At 36.8% G+C, this 4,007-nt stretch overlaps 1 protein-coding gene across 8 annotated transcripts in view; it reads right to left on the reverse strand.

Moving 5' to 3' along the window:
• The window catches only part of ELF2 (E74 like ETS transcription factor 2), a 130,479-nt gene that overhangs the window by 55,965 nt on the left and 70,507 nt on the right, over positions 1–4,007 (reverse strand). For 2 of the 8 annotated variants that reach the window (XM_017884047.1, XM_017884042.1), the window contains exon 2: positions 1,558–1,660. The exons of 5 other annotated variants lie outside the window; for them this stretch is intronic. The gene's annotated coding sequence lies outside the window, so the exon portion shown is untranslated. Of the gene's footprint in view, positions 1–1,557; positions 1,717–4,007 lie in introns of all 8 variants that reach the window. One more of the 8 variants, XM_017884043.1, reaches the window with a different exon arrangement.

Genomic DNA, 4,007 nt, shown 5'->3' on the forward strand with positions numbered 1-4,007 from the left:
AATATGTCATATTAAAAAAAGATTTTCTTTTCTATATACTCCATAATCTGACAATTATGGTTATTTTGTATAATTTTAAACAATATGGTTATATGATTTTTTTATTTAAATATCCTCTCTTAAAAGACATTAAAGAATTTAGAGGCTGGGCATGGTTGCTCACGCCTGTAATCCCAGCATTTTGGGAGGCCAACGCAGGCAGATCATGCGATAAGGAGATCGAGACCATCCTGGCCAACATGGTGAAACCCTGTCTCTACTAAAAATACAAAAATTAGCTGGGTATGTTGGTGTGCGCCTGCAATCTCTGCTACTCAGGAGGTTGAGGCAGGAGAATTGCTTGAACCCAGGAGGCTGCAGTGAGCTGAGATCACGCCACTGCACTCCAGTCTGGCAACAGAGCGAGACTTCGGTCTCAAAAAAAAAAAAAAAAAAAAGTTTAGAGAGCATACTCAGCACTCATATGGATTTCCATACCACAACTCACCCCCATTTTTCATAGGCCTCATATTTTAATGTTTAATTCCCAGTAAATGAGAGTTTCAGGAAAGATTCATAATTGCAAATCGTATTTCATTAATCCTAAGATACACATTTTTCACATTTGACATCTCTGAAATCAGTACCTATCTTAAAGTTGATAGTCCCTTAGAAAGTTTATATTTGGCAGCATTTTTTCCTTTAGTGGTATAAAAATGTTTATTACAATTGATAGCATCTCAGGCTAAATGAAATAGCTTTGTTGTTGTTTTTGTTTTGTTTTGTTTTTTGAGACGGAGTCTGTCTCTGTTGTCCAGGCTGGAGTGCAGTGGTGCCATCTCAGTTCACTGCAACCTCCGCCTCCTGGGTTCAAGCAATTCTCTTGCCTCAGCCTCCCCAGTTGCTGGGATTACAGGCGTCCAACCACCACACCCGGCTAATCTCTTGTATTTTTTAGTAGAGATGGGGTTTCACCAAGTTGGCCAGGCTGATCTTGAACTCCTGACCTAGGCCTTCCGAAGTGATGGGATAACAGGCTTGAGCCACTATACCTGGCTGATAGTTATTATTAAAGTATTAAAAAAATTTATCTAATAATACTGCCTGATCTAAATCACAGTACAATTACAATTCAAACAATTCTAGAGTAAAAACTAAATGAACTTAAGACTCACATTTTACCATTTTAGAAAACTTAGGGCTAGGCTAACCTCAAGAAAATAAATAATTGCGGGAAAAAACACTTTTTAAAAATTTAGGAAAAGATGTAGATTAGAAGCAAAAATAACAGAAATGGCCAAAAAAAATGACTTAAAGACATTCAGTGAATAGTAGCTTCCAAGGAAGTAGAGGCATGAAATAGCCCCAGAGCTTCATCTATAAAAAGAAACAAATATTAAGAACATGGCAAGGGATAACTCAGCAAACTATCTTGGAGGGAAAATATTATCGTATTACTTCTCCTTCCTTAAGGAGGAATCATTGTCACCCTTTAAACAAAAATATGGTAAAGGTAGATGAAATAATTTTAATGAAATATAAAAGTATAAACATTTTAATAAATTAAAACCAACCTACCAGCATTGTCTTCCTTCTGGCTCAATCTGTTTCACCTTCAGGTAATCCTAGGATAGGGGCTCCTTTTCAGATCCCCAGTTTTTCATGTCGATCTTCTACCTCCCTGTGGCAACAATATTTTCTAATTAAAGGAGTCCTTTTGTGCCACAGGGAGGATTTCTGATGGTATAACAAATACAAAAGTTATGACAGCTCATCATGAAGTCAAATTAGTCCTGAGATTCTTCAAGAAAGAAATTTGGCTCCTTATCTTATTTTTCATGAAGGAAATCTGGTTTTATTTTTTAAACTGCATTTTAAAACCTAAACTTTCATTTTACTTTTAAAAGCACTGCTTTCCTGTTGAATTATGTAAAAATTCTCATCATGATCTATCTTTTCAACTAATGTGTAAACACAATTTTGTTGATCACTAAAAATGGTTTAAGTTTTCTTGATAATTAACTAATAAGACTAAATGTTAATGTCTTGATACGTGGTTAAGGAGCAAAGTCCTGCACCAAGTGGTCAGAAGACAGAAGCAGGAAGCTTGTATTATATAATATTAATTATGATTAAAATGCATATTTTTAAAAAAGACTAAAAGAAAATGTTTTTAAAAAAAGCAACAATCATCATCTCCTTGTTGGTAAGATTAGGGGTGATGATTTTCAGTTTGTTTATTCTTTGCAATACTTTCCAATTTTTTCCATTAAGCATGTATTGCTTTTAAGAAAAAAATCAGGCCTGTAATCCCAGCACTTTGGGAGGCTGAGGCGGGCAGATCGCATGAGGTCAGGAGTTCGAGATCAGCCTGTACAACAAGGAGAAACCCCGTCTCTACCAAAAATACAAAAATTAGCCAGACATGGTGGAGAGTGCCTGTAATTCTAGCAACTGAGGAGTCTGAGGCACGAGAATTGCTTGAACCCAAGAGGCAGAGGTTGCAGTGAGCAGAGATCGCGCCACTGCACTCCAGCTTGGGCGAGAGAGTGAGACTCTGTCTCCAAAAAAAAAAAAAAAAAAAAAATCAAAGGCCGGGCACAGTGGCTGTAATCCGAGCACTTTGGGAGGCCGAGGCGGGCGGATCACAAGGTCAAGAGATCAAGACCATCCTGGCCAACCAACATGGTAAAACCCCGTATCTACTAAAAATAAAAACATTATCTGGGCATAGTGGCACACACCTGTAGTCCCAGCCACTTGGGAGGCTGAGGCAGGAGAATCGCTTGAACCCAGGAAGCAGAGGTTACAGTGAGCCGAGATCACACCACTGCACTCCAGCCTGGGTGACACAGTGAGACTCCACCTCAAAAAAAAAAAAAAAACTCCAAATTATTAGATATAAGCAAGAATGATGAACACCAACTGTGATTTTTAAAATGAAATTTAAGTCTGACTTTACATAGATGGTTCTTGATTATACTACAATACTAACTCAGAACTCAATCTGTTTCCATTTGTATTTTCCAGCTAGTTATTATATGTTCAACAGTATATTCAACAAAAGAAAAAAGTATGGTCTCCGTCTTCAAGGTGCTTACACACTCACTGGGAAAACAACAGGAGTATAGTATATACAACAAAAATAATATAAGCAATAATAGATAAAAATAATAAAAGAATACAAGAAAGTACCTAAATCCAGATGGTATAACAGATCAGGTAAGGGAATGTTTAATGTAGACCACAATCATTGTGGAAATCTTCATGTCGTTGGGCCTTAAAGGACGGCTAATACCTACCTGAGCACATTATAGATAGGAGGAAACTGTCTTTGAGCAAACGCTCAGAAGCATAAATAGTACAATCCATGCAAAGGTCAGTAAGAAAAATAACTAGGAGAATACAGTGTTTCAGCAGATAAGAAGGCAAGATTATGAAGGATTACTTCTGGATGATTCTATGGGTCACTGAATTTGACAGAAGAGTGGTCACTGAAATCTGATAAAGAGCTTCAGTAGAATGATAAATGGAGATGCCAGAGCACAATAATCAAGGAAGGAATGACAAGGAAAAAGTATAAATTGAAAGTATAAAGCATTTGTTTTTGTTTTTTTTAAAGTGGAAGCAAAAGGACGGAGAAAAACACAAGAGACATAAACAAAGTTAAACAAATATTCCATTCTAATGTATAAAAGTCCTGTCCATACTTGAAGTCACAAGGAAGGTGCTAATGAAATTAAAGAAACTCTGTCACAAGCACTGTGCTTTATGTATTTATTTTATGTAATCTTCACAACCCTGAATTCCTATTTTCTGACAGTGAAACACTCTGAAAAGGTTAAATACTGCCAAGTAAGTGATAAAGGGGAAATTTGAAATCAGAACTAACTAACCCAAGTCAATACTCTTCCCTTTCCTACTAAAGAAAGTTACTTACAGGGAAAAAACAAACTAACTCAGAAATAGTCCACCCAGGATTTTCTCTTTTTTTGAGATGGAGTCTCGCTCTGTTGCCCAGGCTGGGG

The sequence above is a fragment of the Rhinopithecus bieti genome, unplaced genomic scaffold (assembly GCF_001698545.2).
Source record: "Rhinopithecus bieti isolate Rb0 unplaced genomic scaffold, ASM169854v2 scaffold_13709, whole genome shotgun sequence".
NCBI classification, from domain to species: domain Eukaryota; kingdom Metazoa; phylum Chordata; class Mammalia; order Primates; family Cercopithecidae; genus Rhinopithecus; species Rhinopithecus bieti.